Source organism: Tubulanus polymorphus, chromosome 8 (assembly GCF_964204645.1).
Source record: "Tubulanus polymorphus chromosome 8, tnTubPoly1.2, whole genome shotgun sequence".
NCBI classification, from domain to species: Eukaryota; Metazoa; Nemertea; class Palaeonemertea; order Tubulaniformes; family Tubulanidae; genus Tubulanus; species Tubulanus polymorphus.
Window position 1 is genome coordinate 1492446 of NC_134032.1, and position 17470 is coordinate 1509915.

At 42.7% G+C, this 17470-nt stretch overlaps 1 protein-coding gene across 6 annotated transcripts in view; it reads left to right on the forward strand.

Annotated features, from left to right (window-relative positions):
* Positions 1–17470, forward strand: part of LOC141909629 (glycine receptor subunit alpha-2-like) — a 141892-nt gene that overhangs the window by 68567 nt on the left and 55855 nt on the right. For all 6 annotated transcript variants that reach the window (XM_074800144.1, XM_074800149.1, XM_074800150.1 and 3 more), the window contains exon 2: positions 6625–6673. The gene's annotated coding sequence lies outside the window, so the exon portion shown is untranslated. The remainder of the gene's footprint in view (positions 1–6624; positions 6674–17470) is intronic.

Sequence of the window (17470 nt, forward strand, 5' to 3'; positions counted from 1 at the left end):
CTATTCTCCATCCTGTCCGTATGTGAATGCCTTGTAACGCGCGTTCCGCTGGTGTTTCGCGTTCTGTTTTTGTGTGTTGTTGTCCGAAGCAATCGGGGGGAAACGAATCCTAAGATTGAGCCAGTTACAGACGTCTATGTGCCGTCTATAAAAAAAAGAAACACAGGCAAGCGCAAGGTGATTAATCCAGAAAACCGTGACGTCATTAGTATCATCATACCGACAGAGCACCGCGAGGGTCACTCATTAGCTGGCTTCAATCCATTTATCGTGCTAGGGGGCTGGGGGGCTGGGGGGATTGGTTTCCGTCCAGTTTCGCGAAAAAGTTTATGTTTAAAGCGGTTATGTTTCAATTGTTGTCTTCATTGATAGCGACTAAACCAAAGATTTGACGTTTTTCCTTAAACAGGACCTTGATATCAATTAGTGATTATTATAAGTAGACAAGAGTTAATCTTAGGCTTATAGCTCGGTGAAATACCATCAGAATTTGAATTTAGAGTCGCGAACTGGAGACTGGATCAGGCTAACTCGGGTCGTGATGACGTATGACTGGGAAGTGATGACGTATGACTGGGAAATGATGACGTATGACTGGGAAGTGATGACGTATGACTGGGAAGTGATGACGTATGACTGGGAAGTGATGACGTATGACTAAGAAGTGATGACGTATGACTGGGAAGTGATGACGTATGACTGGGAAGTGATGACGTATGACTGGGAAGTGATGACGTATGACTGGGAAGTGATGACGTATGACTGGGAAGTGATGACGTATGACTGGGAAGTGATGACGTATGACTGGGAAGTGATGACGTATGACTAAGAAGTGATGACGTATGACTGGAAAGTGATGACGTATGACTGGGAAGTGATGACGTATGACTGGGAAGTGATGACGTATGACTAGGAAGTGATGACGTATGACTGGGAAGTGACGACGTATGACTGGGAAGTGACGACGTATGACTGGGAAGTGACGACGTATGACTGGGAAGTGATGACGTATGACTGGGAAGTGATGACGTATGACTGGGAAGTGATGACGTATGACTGGGAAGTGATGACGTATGACTGGGAATCGGGGGCAGTAAGGACTAACTCCAGTTATCCCGCTATAGATGGGTGCGCATCAATTACTTGCATCTCAATATACATCCACACTAGACACTGTCATCAAACCGTGTCATTGACAAACTTAGATTAATCGTCACGGGCTCGAATTCATTCTCATTGAATCTGGGTGGATTTTTCACTGAATCGTCCGCCGTTGTCCGACTGCTCGCTAGCGACACCTGGTGGATGCTGACGCGGGTCGAGTGAGACCGTATCGTGATAACACATGTGCGCGCGCGGTTCATTGATGCCCTACTAAGCACCGTAGCGACACCTATATTCAGGTGAGTTTATCACCCTATTGATTACGGTACGGCGGAATAGTGGTTGATCCACGCAGCTGAGCCTGTCGTTCGGGGAACCTTTATAACTTTATCTTATGTCATCATGTCATTTCTACTGATTTATAGACGGTTTTATGGCGACATGTGGGGTTTCTGGGGGTTTCCGTGGTACATCAACCACACTCGTGACATTCAACGGCTCTGTTGTACTGTTTGGGACCAGTAACAACGTTAGCTGTCGGCGTATCTATCTGAAATATTCGTGTAAACACGGCATTCGTCGCTTTGTTAATTGTTTCCTTTTTGTCAGCCGTTTCACCCTCTCTCACTCCCTCTTTTTTGCCTAAAGTAGTGGATCTTTGTCAGTTTGTCAAAATGAACGTAGACGCGCGATTTGTGAAGTCACCTAGCGTTGCTTTCTGCTCGCATTCTCGTAAACGCGTAAAAATCTTAATTATTCGTAATTAGGAAGTTTGTCTATCTTCATTCAAGAACAACTGACTTTGAAATTGCGATTAGTTGTTTTATAGTTTTCTCATGAATTGACACGCATTTTGACGACGGTATGTTGCGCGCAGACGGCAGTGTATCAGCGATGGTGTGATGATCCCTCGTCCCATGTATCCAGCTAATTACTGATTCGCGCGCTGTGATAAATAGGTCCATTAAAATCTATTACTGCATTGAATTAATTCATTAGTTCGAGATGATTCGCAGTTTAACAGTGTTCACGTGAGACACGCACTCCCCACCTCTCCCTCTCTCGCTCTCTCTCTCTCTTGTCACTCTATGATGGTTTATGGCTGGTGTTTAAAGCCGTACGTGAGACAGATTTCGAATCGGGTTTAGTTTACTTTATTGGCCCCGAATGTCGCAGATACGGAGACACAGAGATAGACAGAGACACGGAACGGGAAAGGAATGATTAGTAGTGATGATGATTATCTAAATTTATATATATATATATATATATATATATATATATATATATATATATATATATATATATATATATATATATATATATATATATATATATATATATATATATATACATATATATATATATATATATATATTATATACAGTACAGATGAAACTGTACCAGTACCACTTCCTAATGCACCGCGCGCACAGTTCTTCCAACATCTGCAAGACTTGTCTCATTCGGCTTAAAAGATATAGCGCATAATCCTCGGAACGTAGAAGCGAACTTTCCGGGAACGACCTCTCGTAGCAAGTGGATTAACCGTAAGGATTGAACTTTAAAGGGTTTAGCAGGATGGCTATACAGAAGCCGGCGCTCGCTTGTAACTGCTGGATTAGAAGTCTCTTATTTTCTACTTTCTCTTCGGTAAAACATGAAACATGTTTCCCCCAGAGAGAATTAAGTACAGCCCGTACACAGTCTACTGGTAACTTCAGCTAAAACACAAGTGTGTAAGTAGACTGTAGTCGCAATGCCGCCGCGACACAGGTGCCACGGTCTATATAGTTAACACCAGTCGGTGTCGGCATTTTCCCAGATCAGATCGCGCAAATTCGAATCAATCATTTGAAAGACAAATATATCCAAAACGTATCAAGACGTTGTCCTTCAACTTTTCAATAGCCGATTCTTATGAAATCTACAAAACTGAGTGCGGATTTTTGAGGGCTACTTTAGTTAACTAACCTACCCACCGATCTTGGGATTAATTTCTGCAGATTCCATTGTTCCAATCACACTCCACCTGTCGAAACGGACAGGTATATAGCCAGATCCCGCGAGCAGATTGACCATAGCCTAAATGTAATCAAAATACTGTTTACAACGAATTTGGAAAGATTTTTATTAGAAATAAGAAAAAATTGAACCCGGAAGAACGAGTTTCTAAATATACATGGAAGCTAGCGGATCCTCGATTGCCGCAGTAGAGTTACTAGTTCCCGCTGAACCGACGACATTTTGACTGGTGATTCCCCGATACAAATCGAATCTAGCCGTGATTATCCGCAATATTTACCCAACAATATTCAACATATGCGGTAGATATATTCATGACTGGTCGCGTCTAAATCCCCTCCCTGAAATCCCGGAATACGACAGGACAAACATCTCAAACTGCATCCAATAAACTGAATTAGATGTGTGTGTATGCACGGGTCCAATAGGATTATATTTATATTATATATATTGCCGGTGCCGTGCGTATCAAAAGCTCAACAGTAAATCGAATTTCGTAGATGAATCACTCGAGGGATCAGGTTGTCAGTACTGGTTTTGATTTGCTATGAACCACCAAACGATTCGTCGTGGGAGTCAGTTATTAATAAGACGTGTAAATTAAATATAGGAGTAGCAGCGGCGTTAGGGGAAATTGTTTAAAATAGTCCTAACTTTACCGGTCTTAACTTTAGGCTACCCTTAGCAGGAGAGAAAGAGACATAGGTAGGGGCAGAGTATTTGACACCGACTCGCGAATTTTAACTCATTATTTGTGACCGGTTTAAAACGGTTGTTCTCGGCGTTGAAAACAGACGGTTGCATTTAAACCAGAAATCTGACGTTTTTGTGAAACTAGAGCCTGACCTGATTGCGTTGCCGAAACCCTTTTGGGGGAACATTCGCCTCTGTCCGAGGCGATACAATCGCCATGTTTTTGAACCACCACTACACCTCAATATACCCGCGAATCCTACTTCACAATCGTCTGTTATTCATCCCGTCTTTAGGACCCGTACATATAACGAACGTACGAAACACGCAGTAATTATATATGATATATTTTACGTCTGATAAAGTTCCCACGACTCGAGTGGGGCCCAAGTTGTCTATATTTAACCGAACCGGGTCGGTTGACGGAGCGCGCGGATAATGATGACACATTCACCACCACAGTTTTCACAAGCCGATTACCGCTAGCCTAATTATTATCATTATATATACATGTTGCAGTTCGCTATTAGCAAAACATATTATCAGGAAGTAAAATGTTTCATTATCTTGTTACAGATCTCATAACGGTTCCCATTAAAATGTTGATACGTTACTAAGTGATTATGGCACTGACCGAGGATCGAACCCGGGTCTCGCACTTACTAGGCAAACGTGCTAAGCAGTAGGCAAATACAACTACTGTCTGTCACACTTGCTCTCCGTGCGACGTTTTGGTCCGTAATTTCGTTAATAATCGGTTTATCTACCTTCATTACGCATCAATTTGTTCAGTGTGGAATTTGCATTCAGAAATAAACAACAATTTTTACTAAAGTTGTTTTTGTTTTCATTTATGAGCGATAGTTTACTCAGCATACGCTCGCGTAATGCTGAAAAATCCGCTCCGCGGACGCTCGGAAACGTTACAGTGACGTCATCACCTGCTCATTAGCATATCAAAATACAGTAGGTGGCGCCACGTGACGGGCCATAAAAGCCGTTTTTCAGCATTACGCGAGCGTATGCTAGGTAAACTATCGCTGATAGAAGAAAACACAAACAAATTTATGCCAGTTCATGATTTATTTCTGAATGCAAATTCCTTACTGAACAAATTGATGCATAATATTTACAGATCAACCGATTATTAACGAAATTACGGACCAAAACGTCGCACGAAGAGCATGTGTGACAGACAGTAGTCTTTTCGTGGGAAAAACGACTCCAATGATTCAGTAAATTATGATGAGTTACTATAATGACAGCCTCGTCACTACTAAATGATTTAAACGTTTCGGTCAAATCTAACAACGCTGTCTCATTCTCAATGACGTCAACAATTGAGCAACAAAACAATTAGTTACTAACGGCGACCATCTCATTTTCAATACTTTCAACTTTTAAACGACATTGTCATTCTCGATGACTTTTGGATGTCGCGCGTTGTACTTTTAGACATCTGAATCCCGGTAACTGATATGAATGCCTATTCATCAATATCATGTACAAGATTTTTATACTTATAAAATAAGTATAATATAATTGAAAGGATATTCTCGTGCTAAAAGCCGTGGTACCAAAAAAGGAGGATGCCCTGAACACGACCGCTTGGCGCTGCAAAAACCATCCTATAACGTCTTACCATGCCGACTTATGTTAATCAAGTTTGCGCCAGGACAGCTGTGACATAAATCAATAAATCACAGATTCTTGTTTGTATAGATAGTCATGGAGTGATGGATCCTGTAAAGTGAATATTAGAGACCTAGTCCACAATGGCGTCGACTCAACAGTGAACGCGTAGCTGCCTTCTGCGCCCTTCAAATATTCATGATATGCGCATATATATACGGGCAATGTCTCAATTTAAAATTTTCTAACTCAATAAACACGAGAACAAGTGAAATCTCGCGAGATTTGACGTCAATTTGCGAGATGTTGATGACTTGACGGAGATGAACGTCGACAACGTAATCAGCGTTGCGTAGCGTTAATGCGCCCCGTCGGTGCCGTACGTTACTTGACGACAACGTTGACGAAGTAACCGTCAAATGATCGCAATAATTATAGTCGTTGTATCTATGCGTATCTATGGTGTGTTGGGAGAACATTTAATATATTGTATTTTGTTGCGCAGGTTTTGACCTATAATCTATCATTACATTGTCTGTAACCAGTTTTTGTGGTTATTTCGCTAAATTTGTTGAGTAAATTCCAGGGGACGGTTGCTCAAAAGTTGGTTAGAGTTAACCAGTGGATAGTCGATATGGTGACAATTGAAATTTCATTGTTACTATGTTATTTAACGACCGGTTATCTTTAACCAACTTTTGAGCAACTGGCCCCTGAAGTTTTTGAAATGTGCGGTCAGAATGAACTATTGGTTAACACTGTATTGAATGAATGCCGACGAAGTCTTCTTTTGCTCAAGTTCATTGAAAAAAAGGAACTGAGTTTAAGAAAAGATAAATCAGTTAAAAAAATAACTTAAACAATGCTTGTTCCATGCTTAGAAAATGATCAATCTTAAAATCATCAAACTCATGTTTGTATGGGATGGAAACATGTTGTTGAACTTTGAACGATGAGTCACTTTGCTCAGGTACAAACTCGTGTATCTCCCTTCCACTAATCACCATCCCCTGTAAGACTCCTTGAGTCCCTGGTTCATAACCCTGCCCATCAATAGATATAGATCTCCAACAGTCAATGATCTTGGTATATCGTGGCACTTTCTGATTCTAACCCGATGCCGTATTTTTGTCCTTTTTTGAATTTCCGAATATTTTTATTTCTTTGCAGAATGAAAAGTTGAGTGAATCGTTTAAACAAAGCTTATCGAAACGGAGCGGTAAGTGGCCAGTCTTGTTATCACTCACAAAATCACTATATATTTCAGCAGTTCGAATTGAAACGGTACCAGCAGGCCGAATTCTTTGCGGACCGCACTTTGTGGAACTCGTAGTTAAAGGGTTGAGATAATGGAAAATAAGCCCGTCACTTTTATGAATGTCCGAATTTATTTGAATCGATGTAGATTAGTAGATTAGTCTACCGGTGTCACTTGGGTGTGTCCCTTACAAATCCCAGCATCGCAGCAGAGGTTTCAGTTTGGAAACGTGCGCTACATTATTTGTGGAGAATTTGTATTTTCTAAATTGTTCAGTGATTTTATCGTTCTGCTTTTCCGTGACTTAAACAATGAATCGAATTGAATCGGGTTTGAAATCGGAAATCGGTCTCGAATTTACGTGAGTTTTGTTTTAGATCGAAATACATAATTAAAAAATTTCGGTTAAACCGCCGTTCGCGTAAAACAATCTTCCAGTCTGAACTGGTAAACGACGTTAATACATCGAGGTTTGGAAGTTAACATAATCTGCCCATATTCTAAGTGAAACCCGAGCGACAAATAGCAATACTGGAATATTGTCGCTGACTCTAATACTGGTATACAAACCACGTAGAGATCTGTGTTTGTGTGAGTGCAAGTGTATCTCTGTCAATACAACAGATACCGACTGCACTTTCACAAGAAGACCTGCAAACAATAAAGAACCGAGAGCTAGCTGACACGACGAGACTGACTGCGCGGACAAGTCCTTCTCGTTTGAAGTTTGTTTGTCGGTTTTATTCGAGCGTGATCCGTATTTACGGATGGAATATACGACAATCGGCCATCCATCACTCATCCAGCTTATAAATAATGATGATGTCCACCGCGGACGTCTGATGATAGATTGACCGTCATAAACAAACCGGCCGTCTGCGCGCTGCGCTGGTCATACTCAATAGAGGAAATCGTAATGATCCGACCGTTACGGCCGTTATTACCCATCATTCGTTCCGCGCACTTTCAAACATTCAAATGCCGCGTGATAATCGCGACGGTTTCATCATCGTCGTCATTGGCATCATCGAGGCGACATGAGACGTGACCTTTGCGCAACGTGTGTACACTTCCTGTCACCGCGCGCGCGTTTCATCCTCGACAGGTTTTATTATAGTCATCGATGAAACTCGTTTCGTCATATTTCGTAATTTCACCCACAGAACGCGTGGGCGTTTAACCTTCAAACCTATCACTGATACAAATGTCATTAATCGCAGAAATATTCGGGATTCGAACCTCATAAGCCATTGATTAAATTTTCCATATTCAAATTGGGACCCAGCGCACCAACTAGAACACATAAAACATTTCTCATTTCGTAGCGATGCCGACAGAGGGAAGAAATCATTTCGGCTTTGGTTGTCCTTCTGCTTGTCTTGAGGTTGTTTGCGGCTTGGATTTCGTTGCCGCATATGTCCACTTTTTGTAGAGTTTCAGACTGCGTGTCCTGGAGCCTTCCGTGTTTGGTCTGAGGACTGTGTGCCCGGGGTGGTCTATTGTGAGTGGTCGTCCACTGCTGTCTCAGGTTTTAAACTCCTCCTCCATCTACAGTAGATAAGCAGACAGTCGGTTACTGACTAAGAGTCTAAAAACTTCATACTTTACTATCCTGGGTCCAGTTCCACAATTCCGAATTGAAATTTGACTCTGAGTTAACACATTGAAAATGAACTAACTTTAACTCAGAGTTAACTCTAACTCACAACTGTGGAACTGGGCCCTGTTGATTAGTTTGGTAAACCACTTTGCCAGTGGCTATAGTTATTTTGCCGGTTTGTCTTTCGGGCCGGGTGTGTTTAAGTGACGTCACTTTGGAGGTCCCGGTTTTCCCCATATCTACGGAATGTTAGCACAGGAAGTAACAACACAATACTATATACTTTTCTCAGGGCATTGGCCTAGCATTTTATCTATCCTTTTACATAAATGGCAGCTCTCATTGAGATCTCCAACGATCAAATCATTGTTAAATCTCGGCGGGTATGCCACTAAAAATATCGGACGTAATCGATCAAAATCAGTTCATTTTCAATTCATTCTGATCTCCATTTCTTTTCGGTCTAACAATCCAAAAATTAGGCAAATCACGCATTGCGATAAACTCGGGTTAATCTCTAGAGTCCAGCCGTGGCACGAATCTCGTACGATAAACATAATATTTGAAAGAAAAATACTTTTTAATTGAGTTAAAAAGTAGAAATCAAGGTCGATTGATAAAATAATAGGCTCAAATATGTCCTAGTCACAATTTGCGGTTTAACGATGATAAATTCATGATTACAGTAATTATATAAAAAGTACATATCAACGGATGCTAAATTTCACACAAGTTACAAACATTTTAGTACGAGATATTTCAAACAGTTCGGTAAAACGGAGCAGTCTCGTAAGAAAATATTTTGATCATAGCGAATCTGGTAGATTGTGCTGGAATTTCGCTTCACGCAATAAATACCCTGCTCGTCTGCGATGGGTTCGAGTCCTGATTTATCCCGCACTGGCGCTCACCAGTGTTCGTCATATTGTTTGTATGTTTTTTTTTGACTCGTCGATCGATCGATAGTCTGCCGGAAAACTTGTCGGTAATTTCCGGTAGTTTGTCGAGTTACCCGGATGATGACATTTTATTTCGCCGAGAAGCAATAATCTCGCGCCGAGTGAGAGACATCTTCCCGCTTCATTCATCTCTCTACCTCACCCGGTCTCTCTCCGCCTCTCCATCGCACCTTTCCATCCTCTAACCTTCTCATTCTCTGCCTCCTCTGACTCAGAGTTCATGACGCAGTTAATTATGCGTATGGTAATGGCGGACGCTGCGTTAATCACTACTAATATAAACAGACGAACATTAAAATATCGTTATACATCATCAGTTCATCCGCATCTTCAGCATCTTCAGCATCTTCCCGTCGACTTCCACAGAATGTTAGACTTCATCGTTGAATTCCTCCCTCACGGGTGAGGGGTCGTCTTGCCTCACGGTGAGGGGTCATCTTGCCTCACGGTGAGGGTAATCTTGCCTCACGGTGAGGGGTCATCTTGCCTCACGGTGAGGGGTTATCTTGCCTCACGGTGAGGGGTCATCTTGCCTCACGGTGAGGGGGTCATCTTATCCCACGGTGAGGGGTCATCTTGCCTCACGGTGAGGGGTCATCTTATCTCATGGTGAGGGGGGAGGGGTCATCTTATCTCACGGTGAGGGGTCATCTTGCCTCACGGTGAGGGGTCATCTTACCTCGCGGGGGAGGGGTCATCTTGCCTCGCGGGGGAGGGCCATCTTACCACACGGTGAGGGGTCGTCTTGCCTCACGGTGGAGGGCCATCTTACCTCACGGTGGAGGGCCATCTTACCTCACGGTGAGGGGTCATCTTATCTCACGGTGAGGGGTCATCCTGCCTCACGGTGAGGGGTCATTTTGCCTCACGGTGAGGGGTCATCCTGCCTCACGGTGAGGAATCATTTTGCCTCACGGTGAGGGTCCATCTTATCTGTATGTACAAGTACGAAAAAAGAAAAGTTCATTCAATTTAATTGAAATGCATAAGAAATTGAACGCGAAAGACCGAGTAACCACCAGCGACACCTGGCGGATCCTCGCCTGCCACGAGTGGAATCCTCGATTGCCGCAGCAGCGTCGGAGGTTTCCAATTACAGTCGACATTGAAGTTAAATTGAGTAGAAGAGATTAATGCGCGCGCAGACGTTTTACGCATCGGCGGAGACTCGTCAAAATTAGATTTCACATAATCTTCATTATACATGCACGAATTAAAGCCCGCAACAACTAAATTTCAAACGAAGACGTTGTCAAATTTGATGAGCAAGACCGAATCGGGTCTGCTCCGACATTTGCTACGACGATCTCGTGACATTTCAGTTCAATCGATTAAAATTTAGATTCAAATCTCGCTGATTATCGTAAAGTCTCGCGCCAATTATCGCCTCGTTAAACAAATTTTGTAACGACTGATTAACTGTAATTAATCGGATTTAGTGACGCCGTTCAGACGACTGATGGAGCGGAAATAAAAGAATTGAAAATGCGAAAAAAGACAGAGAGAAAATAACGGTTTCGTTTCGTGGGGTGATTTTCATTTTGTCAAACCCGACTTCACCGAGTAGGATATATCTGTATCATGATATTTTCAGCTGCCAAGTCGGACTTAGACAAAACCTTGACATTGTCTAACTTATATCTGGTCTCTTCGGTCCGGTACAGGGTCCGGTATCCAATCCTGATTTTTAAGTAGTTTCGCGTCACGAGAAGAAAGTGTATGTAACGGTTGATTGGCCAGTGCGCGCACAGGTACAGATAGTGTAAATAGTAACTGCTCTTCTCCCTCTCTCCTCTCACTGCCCTCTCTCTCTCTCCACTCACCCTCTCTCCTCTCACCCTCTCTCCTCTCACCCTCTCTCCTCTCACCCTCTCTCCTCTCTCCCTCTCTCCTCTCACCCTCTCTCCTCTTACCCTCTCTCCTCTCTCCCTCTCTCCTCTCACTGCTCTTCCCCCTCTCTCCTCTCACTGCCCTTCCTCTCTCCTCTCACCCTCTCTCCTCTCACTCTCTCTCTTCTCACCCTCTCTCCTCTCACCCTCTCCCCTCTCACCCTCTCTCCTCTCACCCTCTCTCCTCTCACTCTCTCTCCTCTCACCCTCTCTCCTCTCACCCTCTCTCCTCTCACCCTCTCCCCTCTCACCCTCTCTCCTCTCACCCTCTCTCCTCTCACCCTCTCTCCTCTCACTGCTCTTCTTATAGCAGCTGATCTCTCTTCCCGTATCTTTACTTTCCACGGTGATTGATTAAAGTTGATATGACGATTATTATCGCTGGATGACTTGATGCTGCTGCTGTATTTACACTGTCCTCGCTTCTCCGCGCATCCACTATCCACTCTCCGGTTTTATTTGTGTGTTATTTGCCCGCGAGCTCAGAACCCAAATCCTCTCGTCCACCGCGTATATGTCGCCACCGTGTTTGCGTTGAGCTCGGCTCGTTGCACTGTCTCCACACAGTCAGCGCCTAGTTCAGTGACGTCACATTGAGAAATGGAGGGTGAACATCGAGCACCTGCCTCGGAGGAATCAGTGTCTTTAAATCCGTATCGAATCCAAAACTACGTAATAATTGTTTCGGCACATCATTAGACGTTTTCTCATATTATAACTAGACTTACTACTGGAAGACGGTCGTAAAACGTCATCTGTTTGTGTGTAGTTGGAAATAGTTTCACTCGCAACGAGAACTGATGACTTTTTCAAACTCGCAACAAGAACTGATGACTTTTTTCAAACTCGCAGCAAAAACTGATGACTTTTTCAAACTCGCAGCAAAAACTGTTGACTTTTTCACATACATTATTTACCTACTTATATATCGAGAATAATGGACCCCAATAGGTAACGTTGTTTAATCACGCAGAATTTAATGAAGAACTATTTGAGTGCGTATTGATATCAGCGGTAAACAGCCGATAGACTGGTCACCGGCAACATGTTATGTGCTAAATAGCGACGATGAACGTCATAAACAATTATCATATGACAGTTGTGAGCAACAGATCAGTGAGAAATGAAAAGTAAATAAAAAATACATAAGCCGCGTTCACACTACGACATTTATATGAATTCTCAGGTCCTCGGCGGCGACACTTCCCGGTGTTTGGTTCTCTCGGTCGTCGTCAGGTAGCGCCACTCTAGTTGAGACTTGCAGGTCATATTGTGTCACGTCCCTGACTGCAACGAAGTCTGGCGTTGATTACTTATCTTTTGTTTTAGCTAATTAGCTTTATTAATCAAAGAATTACTCGCCGCGCGTCCAATTAAGCCGATAGCGGAAGGGAATATTACAGAAACTCGGTAGAAAGCCGTTTCATTGGCCTTTAATTCAAATCAGGGAAGTTTCATTACATTCCCTGTTCAAATCAACCTTAGGAGCCATCTTGTTAGATTACAACACGGACCCATAGTATTTTATCAATGGTAACATAGAACACAAGCGGCTAGTTATAAAATAGCAAGGCACCAAACCTCACTTGATGAGAATGTGCATTCAGAAACAAACCGTGATATGCGTTTACGATTTTGATTTATATCCTAGATTGTGTCAAAAGAATTGAATTTTCAAATGTGCAAATTCGCGAAAAGTTCAAATCACTTGACGTTAAACAATAGACATTTACATAATCGACGTCGATTCTACTTTTGATTACCGTTTTCGTCGATTCGCCGTTTGATTACCTTTTTGATCGAACTTCGCTTTTTTTTTTGTATCGGTATCCGGGAATGAGGGTAACGGCTGAGCCTCGCGCGCACGCGATCTGAACGGGGCTTACACCGGTTGTTAGATGGGCGTAGCGATGAATTATTCATCGGTTCATGTTTCGTGACTGTTGTCAGTTAACGTAGTCATTAAGGTAATGTTTATGCGATCGCTACCAGGCCCGCTCCACTCCGCGCGCAAACCCCTCGACTGCTTAACATGTTTTTTTAAAACAATTTACGCTTCATTGCCGATGACGTACGCCCCGACGAAACCTCACCTCACCATCAGTCAATCCGCAGCCCGTTGACCCTGCGCCACTCCTGAACAAACTGCAACCTGTTGACCCTGCGTTAGATCAGTGACCCTCAAAAAGCTTGTTGTCCACGCTAGCGATCATTGGTTTCAAAACGTCACTGCTCTCAATTGTTGCGTTCAAAAAACCCAAGAATCACCGGCAAATATCTGCATTTCAATTCCTTTAAAATGGTGTATAAATTAAGTTAATCAAGAAAGGGACTGCAGAGCTATTTGACATTCAATCTAAACTTATGTTTGAAAAATGAGCGCAAATTATCGCAACAATGGCGAGCTCGAGGGACCGCCACAAAATGGCGCCTAGAAACCGGAAACTTCCTTATTAGTGAATGTCTGTAAAGTTAAGGTTCCATTGATATGTGTATTGAGGATGAATCTGATCTGATGTATCAAACAGTGTAGTTGGAGACCGTACCGTGTTTATCTAAGAGCGGTTTCTATCTTGTAAAGATTGGTTAAAATCGTGTCGATTTCTATAGAAATGAGATCTCGTGTCGCGATCGCGCTGACTGTTCGGCTCAATGCGACTGGAGAGGTGATGATTAATCGGTATTGTTGAGCCTAGTAAATCCCGCAGTACAGACAGGATTCATTATTCCGTGAACCAACTGAAAATCGTATTTTGCTGTCTCGTTTAAATCTTGGTTTGTACCACGGAGCAGTGAGAGGAGTGTGGGGGAGGGGGAGGAGAGTGGGGGAGAGAGGAGAGTGGGGGAGTGGGAAGAGAGTGGGGGAGTGAGAGGAGCTTCAAATTAGTTAGTGTAAAGCCCAACGCACACGGCAAAAAATCTGTTTCGCCGCAACGGAAAACACGTTTTTCAGAAAATTTTTTTTGCTCGTGAAAAACGTTTTTTGCTCGCGAAAAACGTTTTTCAGTTCGGTGTTTTCTGTTTCGGCGAAACAAATTTTTTTGCCGTGTGCGTTGGGCTTTAGTGTTAAACCTTGAACAAGTTCTGTATAATGTTGAATATTTTTTTCAGTAAAGCGCTCCGAGTCATTATGAGATTCAGCGCTGTATAAAAATAGATTTTATTATCGTTATTATCATTATTAAGTTCAAGTCAAAATGTTCGCAATAATTCGTGAATCGAACCAGATAAAAAAGGCAAAATATGAAAAAAAAATTCCCCTTATGACATTATTTGCTCGTTTGAGGCCAGTTTCTGATCTTTAAACAGGTAATCTTATCTATTTGATTGATTGATTGATTGATTGATTGATTGATTTATATCGATTTGATTTGGAGTCTCTTGACGGCGGCTGGTCTCAACTAATCGGTCTAAAACGAATACGATTTTTCAGTAAACCTCATCGGTTAGCACCTGATCGATTTTGGACCCCCCTAGGAGGGATCCCTTTGATGTCAGTATCCACGGCACAATCCGCGGGTCATTTGACCGCGAATAACTTTGAAGTATGCGCCGCTCGCTCGTGGCGATTCGTTCGGTTTATCGAAACATCGTTTCATCGATCGATTTCGGATGTCCGCGGTAAAACACAGACCCGCCGGCAAAACATCGTCAAATATGTCTCTCCGCTCACTGCTGTAACCACTGTGTGTGCCCATTAACTGTGCGTGTACCATGATATCCATTTACACGTCTCATCCTACCAGGCACGGATTCGAACCTGATGGTATCCAGACTCGGCCACGGCGCGAATCTCACTTTCTTTTTATCCTTAGAACCACACTCGAACGTGGTGAACGGATGATATAAAATAAAACCCACTATCTACAAATTGAATCAATTTCAAAATCGAGAATTTTTATTTATTCAAAAAATCTGAAATACATAGAATACCTTACCTTACGATAGAGATCGTCGTCACCTGACGTTTTTAAAATCATTTTAATTTCTATATAATGGGTTTGTATCTTATTTTTTCTTTGTTGCGGATTTTTGGTTATTACATTCAAATACACCTTGTCGTCCATATAGCGCATCGTTTCATTGCGCCCGTCTTTATTTCATAATTCACCCATACATGAACTTGAACAATAGTATCAAACAAGTGACGGGAAACTGAACCCAATTATAGAACAATTTCATAACACACATTCCGACTTATCAACCCTGATTGACCTCTGAATCGAAATGTGTCCAAAATTCGTCTAAATTTAAACTTTCCATGCTCTTCAAACTCTAGCCGAGTAGCAGCTTATAGACCTAGTTAAACTAGACCATGAAGTTTATCAGACGAAGGTTCACGACCGATCGATGATTGGGGTGATAAAAATTTATGACGTTCAGAAATATGAAAGTTACACAACTTCAATCCACTGTTTGATATAGGATCCCGATAGTTTTGCGTACACTCTTATTCAACCTTCTCATTTAAATTCACTTCTCAATGATGATTGTGATTATCATTATGAAACGGCATGTTTCGCGTGGACAGACGATAAACTATGAGCCGATTGGAATCGGATATTCATTTTAAATTATTGATTTCAATGTCATTGATTTTATGTCACAGCTAATGGTTTTCGACTCGAAAGTAAGAATGATTTAGGATCTAATGTTTTTTTTTTGTGCGTATGAATTTGAAACTATCATCAATAATAACAGACTTTCTGTTGTTAAAAAACTATAGCGACGGTTTTTGAATGTTTGTGTCTTGCAACCAGTCCTTGCACCATTAGCGGGGGGGGGGGGGGGGGGGGGGGTCGTGTCTCGCAGGTTTAAGCCTGGTTACTCCTCCAAGATTCTGTAAAAACTTATTGCATAAGAAGTATTTTTATATTGTATAAGATTCTGTAAAAACTTATTGCATAAGAAGTATTTTTATATTGTATTGAAGCAAGGTATATCTTACGCTTCTGGCACCCGTAGCGGACATACGCTGTGGCCTATTCTCAACAAAATATCTCAGCAGAAAAAGGGATTTTATTTTTCGATTTGGATGAGAATGTTTTTTAACTAAATACGTGTATTTGTTGTAATTGTATAAAATAGCTGCGATCGATTAGATTCTAACGCGAGTAACGTCACGGAACATCTGCTGCATTGCTGTCACACACCGACCTCTCGGTCACCCTATCTCTTAACATCTGTACGACGTCGCATTTCTAACGACCGAATTTTCAGGGAAATCAGCGAAAATCGTTTCATCGAAAATGATCACATCGGTCATTCGTCGTTTAATTAGTTATCAAAAAAGGCCCGAGGTGCCTATAGCGATACTATATGTCCCCGGCGCCACGGTCTCGGCGCGCTTTCGCTGTAACTTCGATCGTCGTTGTGTCACGTGGTAGCAATTTGTCAAAACATTCATCTAGAAAGAAGTGACGGCAAAACGAATCGCTGAAACGCGCGTCAATGCTCGTGATCCGGATCACTAGACCATTTACACTGGTGATTCATTTCTATTAATGATGGGGCTGAACAGAAAAATCTAATGAAATCGACTTCTCTCCGCCTCGGCGATACCACCGGCTCCGCCACGGCGAGTTGACGAGTTCGCGCGAGAATTTAGATACGTCCAAAATCGACAGCTAAATTCATTGGCGTCGATTTATCTTGAGCTCGTTACACGTCGAGCGACTGGTCGAATAGCTACAGGACTTGTGGTTGTTTTCGCCGCCAGTGAAGCGAGCGATTTGTCAAACGATTAATCCCCTCACAGCCCCTCACAGCTCCCCTCACAACCCCCCTCAGAACCCGACAACCCGACCGAGATATCCAAATAACAGCGAAATCGTCGCGTATGGATTATTGACAATCGGTTACCGTATCACCGTCTCCTCAGTCGATTCATCCGCCGCCGTCTTACTGATTTCCGCTCGGTGTATCAATCCGCCGCGTCGTCTTGATTTGTTAGCTGATAAATGACAACGAGGCGCTTCCGGATTTTGACAGACCGTAAAATTGATAACAGTAAATTGTTGATGGTTTTTACGCGGCATTTATTGTTGCGACGGTTTGAGGTATGAATACTCGAACCACTCGGCGCCTCACTCCCCCATCTCTACCCGGATTCAGCGCCTCACTCCTACCCTCTCTACCCGGATTCAGCGCCTCACTCCTACCCTCTCCACCCGGATTCAGCGCCTCACTCCTACCCTCTCCACCCGGATTCAGCGCCTCACTCCTACCCTCTCTACCCGGATTCAGCGCCTCACTCCTACCCTATCTACCCGGATTCAGCGCCTCACTCCTACCCTCTCCACCCGGATTC